General features: G+C 45.9%; 1 pseudogene; it reads right to left on the bottom strand.

Annotated features, from left to right (window-relative positions):
• Positions 1 to 5,122: 5,122 nt before the first annotated feature.
• Positions 5,123 to 8,750, bottom strand: LOC103114630 (transmembrane emp24 domain-containing protein 9-like; annotated as a pseudogene).
• Between the last annotated feature and the right edge of the window lie 11,834 nt (positions 8,751 to 20,584).

Below are 20,584 nucleotides of genomic sequence, written 5' to 3' on the forward strand. Positions count from 1 at the left end.
ACTCTCAAGCATGAAGTCCTGTGTTCAGTCCCCAGCAGCACATGTACCAGAGTGATGTCTAGTTCTTTCTCTCTCTCCTCCTATCTTTCTCATTAATAAACAAAATCTTTAACAAAAAAAACACACACAATACCTTAAAAAAAAAGGAGGGTTAGGTCGTGACACACCTAATAGAGCGCATATGTTACAATGCACAAGGACCCAGGTTTAAGTCCTTGGTCCCCACTGCAGGGGGAAAGCGTCAGAAGTGGTGAAGCAGGGCTATAGGTGTCTCTCTGTCTTTCTCCCCTCCTCTATTTTTAAAAAGATTTTTATTTATTAATTAATGAGAAAGATAGGAGGAGAGAGAGAGAAAGAGCCAGACATCACTCTGGTACATGTGCTGCTGGGGAATTGAACTCAGGACCTCCTGCTTGAGAGGTTTTTGCTTTATCTACTGCACTATCTCCCAGACCACTCTTTGCCACCCCTACATTCCCTTCTTCTCAACTTCTGACTGTCTTTATCCAGTAAGCAAAGATAATAAAAATATTTAAAACAAACAAAAATTTAAAAGAACTTTAAAAAAAGGAAAGAACTTTCCTGCCGGAGGCTCCATGGTTCCAAGTCAACCCCAGCACCATCATAAGCCAGAGCTGAGCAGTGCTCTGGCTAAAATTTAAAATAACCCAGAAGATCAGAGAGATAACAGCAGTTTAAGCAACAGACTTTCATACCTTAGGCTCAGAGGTCCAGGCTCAATTTCTAGACTCAGCATAAGTCAGAACTGAACAGTGCTCTGGTAAAAATAAATAAATAAATAAATAAATAAATAAATAAATAAATGAAAAAGAAACGGGCCAGGTGGTGGCACATCCAGTTAAACACATATATATGAACCACGAGTAGCTACAGGCTTGAGCTCCTGGTTCCCTATCTGCAGGTATTGTCACAAGTGTCAAAGCAGGTCTGCAGGTATCTATCTTTTTTTCATATATATATATAACCAGAGCACTCCTCAGCTCTGGCTTATGGTGGTGAGGGGGATTGAACCTGAGACTTCAGAGCCTCAGGCACAAGAGTCCCTTTGCATAAACATTATGCTATCTACCTCTGCTGGGTATTTGTTTTTTACTTTCCCCCTTTTGTTTCCCTTTTTTTTTTAAATTATTGTTGTAGGTGTTGTTACTGATGTCATTATTGTTGGATAGGACAGAGAGAAATGGTGAGAGGAGGGGAAGACAGAGAGGGGGAGACCTGCTTCACCGCCTGTGAGGCGACTCCCCTGCAGGTGGGGAGCCAGGGACTGGAACTGGGATCCTTATGCAGGTCCTTGCACTTTGCGCCATGTGTGTTTAACCCGCTGCACTATACCGCCAACCCCAGGTATCTATCTTTCTTTTTTTAAGAAAAAAAATATTTATTTTATTTATTTATTACCTTTTGTTGCCCTTGTTGTTTTATTGTTGTAGTTATTATTGTTGTTGTCGTTGTTGGATAGGACAGAGAGAAATGGAGAGAGGAGGGGAAGACAGAGAGGAGGAGAGAAAGATAGACACCTGCAGACCTGTTTCACCATCTGTGAAGCGACTCCCCTGCAGGTGGGGAGCCGGGGTTCAAACCGGGATCCTTATGCCGGTCCTTGTGCTTTGTGCCACCTGTGCTTAACCCGCTGCGCTACAGCCTGACTCCGGTATCTATCTTTCTATCTCTCTCTCCTTTCCTCTGTCCTGTCCAGAAAAATGGAAGAAAATAGCCACCAGGAGCAGTGCATTTATAGCGCTGGCACTGAGCCCCTAGAGGCAAAAAAAAAAAAAAAGAAAGAAAGGAAAGAAAGAAAGAAAGAAAGGGAGAAAAGTATGGGGAGGCTACTGAGAAGTATCATGCAGGTGTAAAGTCCTGGATTCATTCTCTCTCTCTTTTAATATTAATTAATTAATTAATTAATTTTTACCAGAGCTCTGCTCAGCTCTGGTTGGACTTTGGAGCCTCTTTGCATAACCATTATGCTATCTATCCCACTTCTATTCTCTCTTTTTAAAATTATTATTTTTATTATCTTTATTTATTAGAGACAGCAAGAAATAGGGAAGGGGATGATAGAAAGACAAAGAGACCTGCAACATTGCCTCACTATTTGCAAAGCTTTCCCTCTGCAGGTGGGGACTGGGGGCTTGAACCCCAGTTGTTGCTCATTGTAACCAGTGTACTCAATGAGGTGTGCCACCACCTCCCCCTGCCCATATTCTCTAGTGAGACACATATACACACACACTAAAATAAATAAAAAGCATCAGGGAAATGTACTCTTGGGATAAGAAAAACCCTATAAACCAACATTTTCTCAATAAAGTGATATTGGAGTTGAAATAAACAAATAAATCCAGCCTTTTCTGCTCATCTGGTCTGGCCAGTGGACCCTCCGATCACATTTCTCTGGTGAGAGGTATCTCAGCCCCACCATTAGCTAAACCCCCTTCACCCTGTGAAGCCAGTCATGCTCTGGTCCACAAGCAAGCAGTGTCCCCCAACCCTCACCTGTCAGCATAGGTGCTCATCCCTCAAGAGAGTGAGGGGTCTCAGATGATAGCTCAATGCACCAAAGTAAGACTCTGGGGTCGATGTGGGGGGAAGGTTCAGGTCCTGGAACATGATGGCAGAGGACCTAGTGGGGGTTGTATTATGTGGAAAACTGGGAAATGTTATGTATGTGCAAACTATTGTATTTACTGTCGACTATAAAACATTACTCCCCCAATAAAGAAATTGAAAAAAAGAAGAAGATAGCTCAGCTTGTGGAGCCCAGGACTTGCATGCCTGAGACCCCAGGTTCAACCCTCTGTTCCATAACATTCCAGAGTTCTCTTGTCTTCTATCTCTCATAAAAACAAACAGACCATTAAAGTTATACATTTAAAACGAGGGGGAGTGGCAGGATCTGGCACAGCCAGTCGAATGTGTGCATTACTATGCACAAAGACATAAGAAAACTGCAAGCTCCCCAGTCTCCACCTGCAGGGGTGGGGGAGCTTCACAAATGGCAGGGCACTGCTGCAGCTGTCTCTCCATCTCTCTTTGTCCCATGCATGGTGCTCCCATGTGGTGCCAAGGGCTTATACTTGGATCTTCAAACATGTACACTAAGGCTTCTGGGAGGTAAGCCACCACCCAGGTTTTCAGGGCCTCAGATGTTAACATCTGATTGGATGCTTGACACCAGGCTGAGCTGTAGAATAGAGCAGGTGACAAGAAATGCTGACAAGGGGCTGGGTGGTGGCATACCTGGTAAAGCACACATGCTACAATCCACAAGGAGCCAGGGTCAAGCCCCTAGTCCCCACCTGCAGGGGGAAGCATCATTAAGTGGTGAAGCAGTGCTGCAGGTATCTCTCTCTACTTCTCCCTCTCCTCTCAATTTCTCTCTATCCAATATATATATATATATTTTTTTTTCTTGCCTCCAGGGTTATTGCTGGGGCTTGGTGCCTGCACTATGAATCCACTGCTCCTGGAGGCCATTCCCCTCCCCCCATTTTGTTGCCATTGTTGTTATTGTTGTTTTTGGACAGGACAGAAAGAGATAGAGATAGAGGGAGTTGGGTGGTAGTGCAGTGGGTTAAGTGCACATGGCACGAAGCGCAAGTACCAGTGTAAGGATCCTGGTTCGAGTCCCCATCCCCCCATTTGCAGGGGAGTCGCTTCACAGGTGGTGAAGCAGGTCTGCAGTTGTCTATCTTTCTCTCCCCCTCTGTCTTCCCCTCCTCTCTCCATTTTGTCTTATCTAACAACGACAACATCAATAACAACAACAATAACAAAAATTAAAAAGACAAGGGCAACAAAAGGGAAAATAAATAAATAAATATAAAAAATATATAAAGAGGAATAGAGGAAGGGAAGACAGAGAGGGGGAGAGAAAGACAGATATCTGCAGACCTGTTTCACCACTTGTGAAGCGACCCCCTGCAGGTGGGGAGCTGGGGGCTTGAACCAGGATCCTTACCCTGGTCCTTGCACTTCACACTATGTATGCTTAACCCACTGTACTACTGCCCAGCCCCATAAATAAAATATATATTTTAAAATATTTATTCCCTTTTGTTGGTATGCTTTTAAAAACCCCTTCTGTTTCATTTGGTTTAAATCCCCCCTGCTTAACACTATTCTATTTACATAACCACTTCATTCTATTTACATAACCACTTCATTCTATTTACATAACCACTTCATTCTATTTACATAACCGCTGTTAACAAGCACCACCCTCCCTCCAGGGCATTGGTGGTTCAGTGGTAGAATTCTCACCTGCCCCGCCCCCTCTCCTTGTCATACTCTGATTTTCACCAGTCACTTTTCTCTCCACCCTCTCTGCAGCGCATCCTGTTCCCACCCTACTGGGCTAGTATATTTATAAGGACAAGATTGTTTGTAGTAGTTTAGTTTAGCTTAGCTTGGTATAGATTGCCCTGCGTCCTGCATGAATAAAGAGATACTGCGTACAACCCAGGCATGAGTCCTGGGTCATCTGTTACCCGCCCGTGAAGCCAGCCCGGCTAAAACAACACCCTTTTGTTGCCCTTGTTGTTTTATTGTTGTAGTTATTGATATCATTGTTGTTGGATAGGACAGAGAGAAATGGAGAGAGGAGGGGAAGACAGAGAGGGGGAGAGAAAGAGAGACACCTGCAGACCTGCTTCACCGCCTGTGAAGCGACTCCCCTGCAGGTGGGGAGCTGGGGGCTTGAACAGGGACCTTGACTCTGGTCCTTGCGCTTTGCGCCACATGCACTTAACCCACTGCACTACCACCTGACTCCCAATATAATATTTTTTTAAAAGAAATGCTGATGTCAGGAGGTCTGCAGATATAATTTATATTCACTCTGGTTTCTCCATTTGAGACAGTGCACATCCATCCTGATTAACATGGGGTGTGTGTGGGGGAGTGTGGCCCCTCAGTCCCTCCTGTTCAGCTTCAGATGTCCCTGCTTCATGTGTCCAGCTGGAAACCCATCCTCTCAGCTCCACGATGGCTACAGAAGATGATGGAGGCCACAAAGTATCCAGGGTAGGCCATTTCCTGTGGGTCAGGAAGGGAGGTGTGTGTGTGTGAGGCCTCTGGTCTCTGGTGTCCATCTGTCTGTCTATACTAGCTTCTTGGCTGTGAAGAAGTCCTTGAAGTGTGTCATTTGCCAGATGCCAAGGGCCAGGAGGATGAGGGTGTGCAGGAAAGACCACCACAGCACCCGCTGGTTGGTGCTCTCGCTGGTCTGCCGGAAGCGCTACTCTCGCCACTGTGGGGTGGGGTGGGGGGTGGTGAAGAGACAGGAGATGTCTGGCTGGACGTGATCCCCTCCACTGGGGAAGGAGCTAGAAGGACCACTCCACTCCTCTGGGCTGCCCACCCCATCCCCACTGGGCATCCTCACCCTCTGGTACTCCTGCTCCTTCTGGATCTTTCCCACTTGCTCTACCAGCTGCTGCAGGCGTAGGTGCAGCTGGCTCAGCTTGTCGCCGGCCCCCAAGTCCTCGTAGTCATCAATGTGCTCCCCCAACTGCATATCCAAATGAATGGTCTGGGGGAGTCAAAAGGTGGGCGTCACAGCTGGAGAGACAGCTCCCTGAGCAGGGCATCTGTATTGCTTAGATTCAAGCCCTGATATCACTGGAAGATGCTAGGACTCTGGAGGGGGGTTCTGATGCTCTGGTATCTCTTTCTCTGTATCTGAGACTTTTTCATTCAAATGAAAAAGTGACCTGGAGTGTCAAGATCATGGATGTGTGAGGGCCCAGCTTTGTGCAAAGTAAGTAAGTACATAAATACACAAAAGTGTGTGGAAAGGTAGAGACAGGCTGGGGATATGGATCGATCTGTCAACGCCCATGGCCATCAGAGAAACAATTACAGAATTCCAACCTCTGACCTTCTGCACCCCATAGAGATCTTTGGTCCACACTTTCAGAGGGATAAAGGATAGGGAAGCCTCCAATGTAGAGGATGGGATATGGCACTTTGGTGGTGGGAATTGTACCCCTCTTACCTCACAGTCTTGTCAATAATTATCAAATTACTAATAATAAAAAAAGAAAAGAAGTTGAGAAGTTGAAAAATAAGAAAACACAAAGCAGAACTTGGATTGGGTTTGGTGTATCGCACCAAAGTAAAAGACTAGGGGAAGGGAGTTCAGGTCCTGCAACTTGATGGCAGAAGAGAACCTAGAGAGGGTTGAGTTGTTTATGTGGAAAACTGAGAAATGTTACACATGTACAAACTGCTGTGTTTTACTATTAACTGTAAACCAATAAAGAGAAAAAAAAAAGTGTGGGGAAGATCAAGGGCTTCAGTCTCACCTCTCTGCCAAAAACCTAGGTGTCCACATTGCAGTCTGCTTTGGCGCAGACCATCAGCTTCTTTCTTGCTCCCTCCCACCCTTCTTCTTTTAAAAAGATTTTATTTAAGGGGGTGGGGCGATAGCACAGCGGGTTAAGCGCACATAGCACAAAGCGCAAGGACCAGCGTAAGGATCCTGGTTGGAACCCTGGGCTCCCCACCTGCGGGGGGCGCGTGTCACTTCACAGGCGGTGAAGCAGGTCTGCAGGTGTCTATCTTTCTCTCCCCCTCTGTCTTCCCATCCTCTCTTGAGTTCTCTCTGTCCTAACAATAGTAACAACAATGATAAACAACAAAGGCAATAAAAGGGGAAAAAATAGCCTCCAGCAGCAGTGGATTCATAATGAAGGTACTGATCCCCAGCAATAACCCTGAGGCAAAAAAAAAATATTTATAGGGCAGGGAAAGATAGCATAATGGTTATGTAAAAAGATCCTCATTCAGGAGGTCCTAAAGTCCCAAGTTCAATACCACTCCCACCATAAACCAGAGCTGGGCAGTGCCCTGGTAAGTGGAGAAAGAGAGAGGGAGAGAAGGAAACAGACACTGACACTGGGGACCTCACTATACCATCTCCCAGGCCCCAAGCAGTTTCTCTTTCTTTCTTCCTCTTCCTTCCTTCCTTTCTTTCTTTCTTTCTTCCTCTTTCTTTCTTTCTTTCTTTCTTTCTTTCTTTCTTTCTTTCTTCCTTTCTTATGTTTTTCTTATTTATATATAGAGAGAGAGATGGAAAAAGACACACACCAGAGCACTGTTTAGCTCTGGTTTAATGTGATGCTGGGGATTGAACCTGAGGCCTCTGTTGCTTCAGGCATGAAAGTCTTTTGCAGAACAATTATGCTATCTCTTTAGCCAGTTTTGTACACTGATGTAGGCACCCCCTGTCCTCAGGGTCCTCAAAGACTTCAAAGGACCCTGCCTGCCTGGAGCCCCATGTCCAAAAAACAGCAGGTGTGGAGAAACAGAGATATGACTCGTGTTGGACACGTGCATGCTGTGCTCTGCCACTCACTAGCTTGCCACCGTAGTAGAGGGTCAGCAGGGTGGACTGGAGGTGAAGACAGACCTGGTGCTCCCCAGGGGACTGGGAGGTGAAGGTGAAGCTGCCCTGGGGGCCATACTGACGGGATAGAAGGTTCTAGAAGAAGCAGTCACCAGTGAGCACAGAGAAGCTAGCCATCAGGCCGGCGGTGGCAAACCTGGTTGAGTGCACATGTTACAATGCCCAAGGATTTGGGTTTGAGCCTCTGGTCCCCACCTGCAGGGGAAAGCTTCACAAGTCGTAAAGTAGGGCTACAGATGCCTCTCTTTCTCCCTCCCTATTTCCCCGTATCCTCTGGAGTTCTGGCTGCCTCTACCTAATAAACAAAGATAATAATAAACACACAGAGAGACATGCTGGCCAGGGACTTGTTTCTGAGAGATAAATGCTGTGTGTATCCCAGACTCCCAGAGTCAGGTTGGAAAGGAGTGGGTGGGACCTCCCGGGTGGGACCCCCCCCAACACTGCCCAAGCAAGAGCCTGTCCCTCCTTGTCCTCCCCTTTCCTCTTTCTTTCTTTTTAAATTATCTGCTTATTTTAAATATATATTTCTTGATTTTTTTTTTTTATTACCACCAGGATTATTGCTGGGGCTCAGTGTCTGCCCTATCAATCCACAGCTCCTGGTGGCCATTTTCCATTTTATTGAGTAGAACAGAGACAAACTGAGAGGGGGAGGTAGAGATAGAAAGGGAGAGAAAGAGAGACACTTGTAGGCCTGCTTTACTGCTCCTGAAGCATACACCGTGCAGGTGGAGAGCAGGGGCTCGAACCCAGGTCCTTGTGCATGGTAACGGGTGCACCAAACACCCGACCCTCTTCTTCTGAGGGTATGAGAAATGGTAGTGGTGGTGGGGTTTGAGGAGGTCCAGGCACTGATGCTGGGAGCTTGTGGGAGCTGTGAAGGGTGGGGGGTGATCTGGAGGAAGTCAGGCCTGCCTCACCTTGTTCTCGGGGTCCTTGACCAGCACGAACAGGTTGATCCACTGCGGGGAGGGCTGGAACTTGACCGCAGCCGGGTCGTACAGCTCAGTCTTGTATTTTCCTAATGGAGAAACGGCCCGGGCGCATCCCATCTACCGGTGACCCAGACCCACCACCCAGGCCCCCCAAAGACCTGGGGAAGGGTGCTGACTCCCCCCTGCCACCCGTGTCCACCCCACTTGTTGACCATGCGGCGGGTGCGCGCACCTATGACCACCGTGCCCTCGGGGACCTCCTGGATGAAGCACTTCTGCTCCAGCTCACGCACCTCCAGATACACGGCGCCCCCGCCGCCCGCCCGCGCCAGCAGCAGCGCCAGCAGCAGCGGCAGGGCAGCGCCGGCGGGACGCCCCATCCCCGCCCGGGGACCGCCCGAGGCCCCGCGCCCCGCAGGCCCCCGCCACTTTGCCGGCGCCCCGAGCCGCCTGCGCGCGGGTCTGCGGAGGCTGGGGCGGTGCGGACCGCAGCTCCCGGGAGCCCCCGCGTGGTCCCGCCCCCTGGGCTGCAGGGTGGGGGGAGGGGGACACCCAGCCTGGCCATCGCCGGGTGCTGCTTGCTGGGGTAACGGATCTCAGCCAGGGCCAGGAACTGATGGGGGAGGGGGGCCAGTGCACGACCTGAACTTGACCCCTCAAGGGGGGGGGAGTAGCTTGGTGAGCCTCAGTGAGAAAGGCAAACCTGGTTTTGTGTTATTTTGAAGATATTTCTATTAATGAGAGATGGGGAGACGTCACTCAGGCACAAGAGATCCCAGGGACCTCATGCTTGCAAGTCCAGTGCTCTAGCCACTGCAGTCACCTTCCAGGCCGCTGCAAAGGAGTTTTGGGGCTGGAGGGAGAGTTCAGAAAAGGAAGTGTCTTCGTTTGCTTAGAAGGGGCAGATATTTATTTATTTCCCCCCCTCCTGCGATATTTATTTATTTTATTTAATATATACATGTTTGTTTTGCTTCCCGTCGCAGGGGCTCAGTGCGGGCACTAGAATCTACCACTTCTGGCGGCTCTCCACCTTCTCATTCAGTAGAAATTAGAGAAATTGAGAAGGATGATGGGGGAGAGAGAGAGAGTGAAATGTCCTCCTTGCAGGTGAGGAGCTGTGGCTCAAACCCCAGTCCTCGTGCATAGTACTGTGTGCGCTACTGCCTGGCCCCAGATCATATACATATATATATATATATTTTGTTGTTGTTGTTGTTGTTTGTGATTAATAGTAGGTTACAAGGTCACAAAGTTCTATTATTAAAGGGTATAGTTCCCCAATGCAACCATCACCAAAACTCTGTATCCACACCCTCATACCTCCCAAAGATAGTAGTTCTCACAAAGTTTTAGGAATAGTTTGCTTGCATATGACAGGAAGGGGCAGATTTGACCTAAGCCCTGAAGAATGGCTACAGGCTTCCTGAGTGGGAGCTGGATGTCTGTGTGTGACAATTTAGCAAGAAGGACCAAGGCTCACCTTGTAGTTAGTTAGTCAGTGGACCATCTCTGGGACCAGAGGATGACAGGTAATGGAAACAGGGCAGAGAGGTGGATTGGGCTGAGCTGCTGAGGGGTCAGGCAGTGACAGACCCTGCACCTTCTGAACTAGGGAACCAAAGCGAAGGGGTCCTGGGTGAACCTGGAGGGTGCAAGAAGTTGACAGGAATAGAAGTGCAAAAGGAAAAGGGTCCACACAACTTGGAGTGGAAGGATGGTGACAGGAGGAAAGGGTAAGGACCCAGGTCAAGCTGTTACAAAAAAAAATGTTATGACAGAAACTTTTACTCTAGAGATCCAAGAGATGCTCCAGGAATGTGAGGAGAACATAGTTTATTAACATTAATCAACCACAGAAAGAGCTCAAGCTCTTAAATAATTCTGGGCCCTGAACAAAGAAAGGGCAGATCCAGCTTATACTGAGGGCTGTAGGCTGAGAGCAGAAAGGTCCTCACAGAAGCTGATGTGGCAAGGTTGGGGTGGGGGGTGGGGATCTTCAACCCATTGTTCTGGGTCTGGTAGTCTTAGTTACTGTTATCTTTTTCTGCACAACTGTGTCTGGGGGATGGCTAATCTCAATGTTCACTGGAACATCACTTCAAGTGGGCTGGGGGTCCTATAGCATTCAGTGGCTTCCTTGGAGATGGGCAGGATAAGATCCACCCTGAGAATGGGGAGACCTTCCTCAAAGCCTCGTGGTATCCAGCCAAATAGGTCTGGGGCTCATCTTGTGTACATTAGTGCTTCCTACAGGAGTTTGGCTGGCTACTTCTTTCTTTGCCTTCTCTCTCTCTCTCGACCAATCCAAACAAACCCAAAGCTTGGATTGGGAAAACAGTGCAGATTCAAACAGCTCAAAGTGGAGCTTTAGACCCACCCAGGCAGCAGGACAAAACTCTCCACTCCTAGGTTCTGGTCTCCACAGATGCCCAGGGCTTTATTCAGCAACACTTAAAAAATGATGGCAATGGAGTCTAGGTGGTGGCACACCTGGTTGGGAGCACATGTCACCATGCTCAAGGACTGGGGTTCAATTCCCTGGTCACCACCTGCAGGGGGGAAGCCTTGCAAGCGGTGAATCAGGGCTGCAGGTATCTCTTTCTTTCCCTCTCTATCTCCCATCCCATCTCAATTTACATGTGTCTATCAAATATATATATATATATATATATATATATTTAATGATGGGGGCATAATGGATAACATAATGGTTCTGCAAAAAGACTTTTTTTAAAAACTTTTTTTATTCACCAGAGCACTGCTCAGCCCTGGTTTATGTTGGTGCAGGGGATTGAACCTGGGACTTTAGAGTCTCAGGCATGGCAGTCTGTTTGCATAACCATTATGCTATCTACCCCTGGCCAAAAAGACTTTTTTGACCCCAGGTTCAGTTCCCAGCACCACCATAAGCCAGAGGTGAGCAGCACTCTGGTGATAAAAAAAAGATGATGATGTTGATCTCTTTATTCTTCTGTGCCAGGCATTGTCATAATTATTATTATTATTTGCCACCAGGATTATTGTTGGGGCTCGGTGCCTGCACTATGAATCCACTGCTCCTGGAGGCCATTTTCCCCCTTTTTTGTTGTTGTCCTTGTTGTTTTATCATTGTTGTGATTATTATTATTGTTATTGATGTCATTGTTGTTGGATAAGACAGAGGGAAGTTGAGAGAGAAGGGGAAGGCAGAGAGGGAAAGAGAAAGATAGACACCTGCAGACTTGCTTCACCACCTGTGAAGCGACCCCTCTGCAGGTGGGGAGCCAGGGGCTTGAACCAGGATCCTTACACCAGTCCTTGTGCTTCGCGCCAAGTGCACTTAACCCGCTGAGCTACCACCCAAGCCCCTCATAATTATTTTAAAAACATTTATTTAAGGAGTCAGGCGGCAGCTCAGCAGGTTAAGTGCACGTGGCACAAAGCCCAAGGACCGGCTAAGGATCCTCCACCTGCAGGGGAGTCACTTCACAAGTGGTTAAGCAGGTCTGTAGGTGTCTATCTTTCTCTCCCCCTCTGTCTTCCCCTCCTCTCTCCATTTCTCTCTGTCCTCTCCACCAGTGACAACATCATCAACAACAACAATAATAACTACAACACCAGTAAAAAGACAACAAGGGCAACAAAAGGGAAATTAAATAAACATAATTAAAAAACATTTATTTATAGGATAGTCTTCTGCTTTATCGTGTGCATGACCCAGATTCACGACCAACCTCCACCATATTGGAGAAAGCTTAAGTGTTATTATCTCTTTCACTCTTTCTCTCTATCTGAAAAAATAAAAACAAAAAGAAAGAAAGAGGAGAAAGAACCAGAAAGCATCACTCTGGCATATGCAGTTTGGAGATTGAACTGAAGATCTTGTGCTTGTGAGTTCAACACACTATCTATCCACTATGCCACCTCCTAGGCTGCTATTCTAATACTTTTAAGTGCATTAACTGAGTGAGTATAAGAACTCTGTGAAATAACTTTAATGTTACTCTAAGTTAACATCTGAGGAAACAGTTGCAAGGAGAAGTCAAACTTGCTCAGTGCCACCCAGCTGCTATGTGGCAGGCATATGCTCACATAAAAATGCACCAAACCCACATATGCTAAATGTGAAAATGAGGAAGACTAGTCTCTTGTCTTCTTTTTTTTTTAATTTAACTTTTTAATTTTATTTTCCCTTTTGTTGCCCTTGTTGTCTTTTTTTAAATTCTTGTTTTAGTTATTATTGTTGTTGTTATTGATGTCATCGTTGTTAGATAGGACAGAGAGAAATGGAGAGAGGAGGGGAAGAGTTGGAGGGAGAGAAAGATCGACACCTGCAGACCTACTTCACCGCTTGTGATGGGACTCCCCTGCAGGTGGGGAGCCAGGGCTCCAACCCGGATCCTTCCGCGGGTCCTTGCGCTTTGCACCGCATATGCTTAACCCCCTGCGCTACCGCCTGACTCCCTCTTTTAAAAATTTTTTTTAAATATTTATTTATTTTTTCCTTTTTGTTGCCCTTGTTGTTTTTATTGTTGTAGCTATTACTCTTGTTGTTATTGATGTCGTCGTTGTTGGATAGGACCGAGAGAAATGTAGAGGGGAGGGAAAGACAGAGAGGGGGAGAGAAAGATAGACACCTGCAAACCTGCTGTGCTACCGCCTGACTCCCTAGTCTCTTGTCTTCTAAGAGCACGCTGAAAAGGCTGGGGAGACAGCATAATGGTTTTTGCAAAAATCTTTCATGCTGGGGGCTGGGCGGTGGTGCAACAGGTTAAGCACACATGGCACGAAGCACAAGGATCAGAGTAAGGATCCCGGTTTGAGCCCCTGGCTCCCCATCTGCGGGGGGGGGGGGGTTGCTTCACAAGTAGTGAAGCAGGTCCACAGGTGTGTATCTTTCTCTCCCCCTCTCTATCTTCCCCTCCTCTCTCGATTTTTCTCTGTCCTATCCAACAACTACAACAGCAATAATAACAATAACAATAAACAACAAGGGCAACAAAAGGGAAAAAATAGCCTCTAGGAGCAGTGGATTTAGTAGTGAAGGCATCGAGTCCCAGTGATAACTCTGGAGGCACAAAAAAAAAAAAAAACTTTCATGACTGCAGTTCTGATGTCCCAGGTTTTATCCTCAGGACCACCATAAGCCAGAGCTGATCAGTGCTCTAGTTTCCCTGAATTTTTCTCTCTGTATCTCTCTTTTATTAACAGAGTAGATTAATAAAATTTAATAAATAAAAGCAAATAAGTAGGGAGTCGGGCAGTAGCGCAGCAGGTTAAAGAGCAAGGACCAGCATACGGATCCAGGCTCGAGCCCCGACTCCCCACCGGCAGGGGAGCCGCTTCACAGGCGGTGAAGCAGGTCTGGAGGTGTCTGTCTTTCTCTCCCCTCCTCTGTCTTCCCCTCCTCTCTCCATTTCTCTCTGTCCTATCTAACAACAACAACATCAATAACAACAACTACAACAACAATAAAAAAACAAGGGCAACAAAAGGGAAAATAAATAAATAATTATAAAAAAAGACACAAATAAATGCCCATTGAAAAGCAAAGGAGCAAGGTCAACATAGTGTTCTAAGTGATCATACTCTAGCTACCTCATTTTAGCAGTGTGGTCTGTTGATAATCCTAAATGAATGTTTTTTTATTTCCTCATTGAGAATGACCTTTCAACAACAACAACAACAAACAGATGACAATTGCAGATGTTAACAAAAAGCAAATGCTTTAGGAAAGTTGATAAAGACAAGGACTGAAAAGCTTCTGGATTTGAGAATTGGGTTAGCCCGAGGTATTCCGAGAGGCTCTGGAGTGCTGTCCGTGGTCCTGAACCGCAATTGCCATTCCCACCACTTGTTTATAGTGAAGGACTGATATGGTTTGGTTTAGTGTTCATGTAAGCCTCCCAAACGTCGTCGTCGTCGTAGTAGTAGTAGTAGTCTTTTTTTAATTTATTTTTAATTTATTTTATTTTATTTTTTATAGGGTAGGAGGGGTACAACTCCACACAATTCCCACCACCCAATCTCCATATCCCATCCCCTCCCCAATAGCTTTCCCATTCTCTAGCCCTCTGGGAGCATGGACCCAGGGTCATTGTGGGTTGCAGAAGGTGGAAGGTCTGGCTTCTGTAATTGCTTCCCCGCTGAACATGGGCGTTGACTGGTCGGTCCATACTCCCAGTCTGCCTCTCTCTTTCCCTAGTAGGGTGGGTCTCTGGGGAAGCTGAGCTCCAGGACATATTGGTGGGGTCTTCAATCCAGGGAAGCCTGGCCGGCATCCTGATGACACCTGGAACCTGGTGACTGAAAAGAGAGTTAACATACAAAGCCAAACAAATTTGTTGAGCAATCATGGACCCAAAGCTTGGAAAAGTGGAGAGGAAGTATTAGGGAGGTACTCACTGCAAACTCTAGTGTACTTCTGCTTTCTTACTTTGGTGCCATACTCCAAACTCAGTCAATTTCTGCTTTGCGTTTCTACTTCTTTTTTTTTTTTTTTTTTAACATGCATAACATTCCCCAGATTCCCATTTAACAATACAACCCCCACTATTTCATTCATCATTTTTCATGGACCTGTATTCTCCCCACCCACCCACCCACCCCAGAGTCTTTTACTTTGGTGTAATACTCTAATTCCATTTCAGGTTCGACTTGTGTTTTCTTTTAATACATCTCATTAAAGTTACTAAGTTTTGGGTGGGAGTAGATAGCATAAAGGTTATGCTAACAGACTGTCATGCCTGAGGCTCCAAAATCCAAGCTATAACCCCCTGTACCACCATAAACCAGAGCTGAGCAGTGTTCTGGTAAAAAGGAAAAAAATGTCACAAAGTTTCCAATCTCTATTTAACCTATATATATATATATATATATATATATATATTTTAATTTATTTATTGGGGGCTGGGCACACATAGTACAAAGCACAAGGACCTACACAAGGATCCCAATTCAAGCCCCTGGGGCCCCACCTACAGGGGGGTCACTTTACAAGCAGTGAATCAGGTCTTCTGATGTCTCTCTGTCTCCCTCCTGCCATATCTCCCCTTCCTCTCTCAACTTCTTTCTGTCCTAGCCAATAAAAATGAAAAATGGGGAGTTGGAGCGGGTTAAGCTCACGTGGTGTAAGGACCGGCTTAAGGATCACAGTTCGAGCCCCTGGATCCCCACCTGCAGGGGGTCAATTCACAAGTGGTGAAGCAGGTGTAAAGGTGTCTGTCTTTCTCTCCCCCCTCTGTCTTCCCCTTCTCTCTCCATTTCTCTCTGTCCTATCCAACAACGATGACATCATCAACAACAACAATAACTACAACAATAAAACAAGGGCAACAAAAGGGAATAAATAAATAAATAAATAAATACAATCCTTAAAAAATTGTTTAAAAAATGAAAAATGGCCGCCAGGAGCAGTGGATTCATGGTGCAGGCATCAAGCCTCAGCAATTACTCTGGAATATAAATATGTATAAAATATATAACATTTATATAAATATATATTTATTTATTATTGGATGGAGATAGAAATTTAAAGGGAAGGGGGAGAGAGAGAGGTAGAGAAACACCTGAAACCCTGATCCACCACTCATGAAGCTTCCTCCCTGCAGGTGGGATGGGGGTTTAAACCTGGGTCCTTGTGGACTGTGATGTGTGTGCTCAACCAGGTGCTCCAATACCCAGTCCCTTAACCAGTACTTTTGTAAAATACAACAAAAATGGACTTGATTACGTGCTTGGATGTCACATCAATACTAAATTTGGATGAAAAGTTCAAACACACTTATTTATTCTATTTATGTTTTCTTCTCTCTCTTTTTATTTTCAGTTATTTCTGGGACTTTACCACTCTGGGATGACTTTTTTTTTTTGAGTTTTTGGTTTTTATTTTATTTTTATTTTTTTTAAATAATTTATTTCTTTATTGGGGAATTAATGTTTTACATTCAACAGTAAATACAATAGTTTGTACATGCATAACATTCCCCAGATTCCCATTTAACAATACAACCCCCACTATGTCATTCATCATCTTTCATGGACCTGTATTCTTCCCACCCACCCACCCACCCCAGAGTCTTTTATTTTGGTGCAATACGCCAATTCCATTTCAGGTTCTACTTGTGTTTTCTTTTCTAATCTTGTTTTTCAACTTCGGCCTGAGAGTGAGATCATCCCATATTCTGGGATGACTTTTTAAGATAGAGTGAGACAGGAAAGAGTCAGAGAGAGGGAAAGAAGCCACTGCACTGGGGCTAGGTGGTGGCATGCCCGGTTGAGTGTACACATTACCATGCACAAGGACCTGGGTTCAGATCTTCAGTTCCCACCAGTGAAGCAAGTATGTGTCTCTCTTTCTTTCTGCCTTTCTCCTCTTCCCGTCTCAATTTCTCTCTGTACTATCAAATAAAGTAGAGAAAAATAAAGGGGGAATAACTGCCAGGAGTGCTGGATATGTAGTGCCAGCATTGAGCCCAAGTAATAGCACTGGTGGCAATAAAATTAATTAATTAATTAAAGATTATGATGATGAAGAAGAAGCCACAGCCTCAAAGTTTCCTTCAATGTAGTAGGGCCACACACATGGCCAAGCAACACACTACCCAAGGGAGCTATTTTAGCAATCCCCTGAATCCTCTTCTTTTTTTAAATACTTTTTTATATTTATTTATTTCTTTTTGTTGTCATTCTTGTTTTATTGTTGTAGTTATTATTGTCGTTATTTATGTCATTGTTGGATAAGACAGAGAGAAATGGAGAGAGGAGGGGAAGACAGAGAGGGGAGAGAAACATAGACACCTGCAGACCTGCTTCATTGCCTGTGAAGCGACTCCCCTGTACTTCTTCATTTTTCTTCCTACAGGGTTATTGCTGGGGCTTGGTGCCTGCACCACAAATCCACTGCTCCTGGAGGCTATGTTTTCTCTTTTGTTGCCCTTGTTGTTTTATCATCGTTGTGGTTATTGTTGTTGTTATCATTGTTGTTGGATAGGACAGAGGGAAACCAAGAGAGGAGGGGAAGACAGAGAGGGGGAGAGAAAGACAGACACCTGCAGACCTGCTTCACTGTTTGTGAAGCGACCCCCCTGCAGGTGGGGAGCCAGGGGCTGGAACCGGGATCCTTATGCTGGCCCTTGTGCCTTGTACCATGTGTGCTTAACCTGCTGTGCTACCGCCTGATCCCCTGAATCTTCTTCTTATCTCACTGCAGACCTAGATCAGACACTCAAGGACCTTTGCTGGCCCACATACCACATTGCATATAGCACTGTCCTATGGAATGGTCCAATGATCAGGTGGCACACAGAACCCCCCAAAGGGACAAAAGGGGAAATTCTTTGGCCCTACAGTGACATGCATGTAAGGAGATAGGACGCCAGTGGCTTCACAGTAAGATAGTTGTTTATTTTTCCTGAGCACTGTCAGGTCTGGCTTATGTGGTTCAAGGGGCTGAACTAGGGACCTGGGAGCCTCAGACATGAGAGTCTTTTCAGAGCCATTATGCTACCTCCCTCACCACACTGTGAGCTTTCAAGGCACAGAATCCAGAAATTATGAGGGATGACAAGGCATTGTGATTCTGCAAAAAGACTTTCATACCTGCAGCTCTGAGGTCCCAGATATAATCCCCAGCATCATCATAAGCCAGAGCTGAGCAGTGCTCTGGTAAAAGAAAAAAAGAAAAGAAAAGAAACAGATTCATGGATTCATGTAGCCTGGGATGGCCCCCTGCAGTAATGTACTAGATGGTGTCTGGTTCGCTTTCTCCCTTCCTATCACATAAACAATTAACTAAAATATTTTATTTGTTTATTTATTTACATATTATTGGATAGAGACAGAGAGAAAGGGGAGGGGGAGATATACAGAGGAGAAAGAGACAGAGACATATCTGTAGACCTGCTTCACCACTCATGAAGCTTTCCCCCTGTAGTTGGGGACCAGGGGCTTGAATCTGGGTCCTCATGCACTGTAATATGTGCGTTTAACCAGGTGTGCCATCATCTGGCCCCACTAAAATATATTTTTAATATATTTGTTTATTTATTTATTCCCTTTTGTTGCCCTTGTTGTTTTATTGTTGTTGTTATTGATGTTGTCATTGTTCGATAGGACAGAGAGAAATGGAGAGAGGAGGGGAAGACAGAGAGGGGGAGAGAAAGACACCTGCAGACCTGCTTCACCACTTGTGAAGTGACTCCCCTGCAGGTGGGAAGACAGGGGCTCGAACCGGGATCCTTATGCTGGTTCTTGTGCTTTGGGTCACCTGTGCTTAACCTGCTGCGCTACCCCCCAACTCTTTTTTTTTTTTTAACCAGAGCACTGCTTAGCTCTGGCTTATGGCGGTGTGGGGGATTGAATTTGGGACTTGAGAGCCTCAAGCATGAAAGTCTTTTCATAACTACCCACTAAAATCTTTTTTTTAAAATATTTATTTATTTCCTTTTTGTTGCCCTTGCTTTTATTGTTGTTGTAGCTATTGTCTTTGATGTCGTTGTTGTTGGATAGGACAGAGAGAAATGGAGAGAGGGGGAGAGGAAGACAGACACCTGCAGACCTGCTTCACCATCTGTGAAGCGACTCCCCTCAAAGTGGGGAGCTGGGGGCTCGAACCGGGATCCTTACAACGGTCCTTGGGCTTTGCGCCACGTGCGCTTAACCTGCTGCACTACCGCCCAGCTCCCTAAAGTCTTTTTTAAAGGATTAATTTATTAATATGAGGGGGAGGGGGAGGGGAGGGGGGAGGGAGAGGGAGAGGAAGAGGGAGGAGAGATGTGACACCAAAGCATCACTCTGGCACATGTAATGTCAGGAATTGAATTCGGGACCTCATATGTCAGAGTCCACATCTCTGTAACATCTCCCGGATTTGGTGAGATATAACAACAGAAAAACCTAGTCTCATGATACTCTAAGCCTGGCTTTGGTTGTGGTGTTCCCGCCTCAATATTTCCATGATGAACTAATGCGGGGTGCAGGAGGATAAAATGTTGTGTACAGAAGCACTACCATGTGAAGTTATGCTCTGTGGTCAAGTGGGTTCTCATGGTTGGCCTGTGACCTCCACATCATCTCCAGGACACCGCCATGCACTATGTCTGCCTCCAGACCTATGGGAAAACTTCTGTTCTTTCTGACCATCTCTAGAAAGGGATTTCCGAACCTATAATATTTTTTGTCTATTTTATATCAGCACAGGGAGGAATTGAGAGGGGAGGGGAAGCTAGAGAGGGTGAGAGACAGACACCTGCAGACCTGCTTTATATAGTTTCCAAATTCAGGTGGGAAGTGGGGGCTCAGTGATATGGGAGGTGGCACAGTGTATAAAGCATTGGACTTTCAAGCATGAGGTCCTGAGTTCAGTCCCTGGCAGCATATGTACCAGAGTGATGTCTGGCCTTTTCTCTCCTATAATTTCTCATGAATAAATAAATAAAATCTTTTAAAAAAAGGAAGTGGTGGCTCAAGCCTGGGCCCTTTCACATAGTAATGTGTGCGCTCAACTGGGTGTGCCACCACCTGGCCCTTTATAATATCTTTTAAAAAGAAAGACTTATTTCGTATGATAGAGAGTTTCATGGGGCTGGGCACTAGCATACCCAGTTAAGTGCACATAGTAATAAGCACAAGGACCCACACAAGGATCCTGGTTTGAGCCCTCACTCGCCACCTACAGGGGGGTGCTTTATAAGCAGTGAAGCAGGTCTACAGGTGTCTATCTCTCTCTTTCTGTCTCCTCCTCCCTTCTCAACTTCTCTCTATGCAACCCAATAAAATGGAAAAAAAAAAAAAAGGCTGCCAGGAGCAGTGGATTCATAGCGCTAGCACTGAACCTCAGTGATTACTCTGATGGCAAAACAAAGAGATAGTTTCACAGGTGAGAGAGCACTAGAAAACTAGAGACAGAGATAGCTAGAGAAAGAGAAGCCAGAGTATCTTTCTGGTACATGCAGTACAAGTTCTGCACTCTACCAGTTGAGTAGTGGGAGCATTGGACTCTCAAGCACAAGGTCCCCACTTCTGTTAAGAGTCATATTCTGGCTCTCTCTCTTGCTCATTAATAAATGCATCTTAAAAAAAACCTTTGGGAGTCGGGCGGCAGCGCAGTGGGTTAAGTGCAGGTGGCACAAAGCACAAGGACCGGTGTAAGGATCATGGTTCAAGCCCCCGGCTCCCCACCTGCAGGGGAGTCGCTTCACAGGTGGTGAAGCAGGTCTGCCAGTGTCTGTCT

This window comes from Erinaceus europaeus, chromosome 9 (genome assembly GCF_950295315.1).
Source record: "Erinaceus europaeus chromosome 9, mEriEur2.1, whole genome shotgun sequence".
In the NCBI taxonomy this organism is placed as follows: domain Eukaryota; kingdom Metazoa; phylum Chordata; class Mammalia; order Eulipotyphla; family Erinaceidae; genus Erinaceus; species Erinaceus europaeus.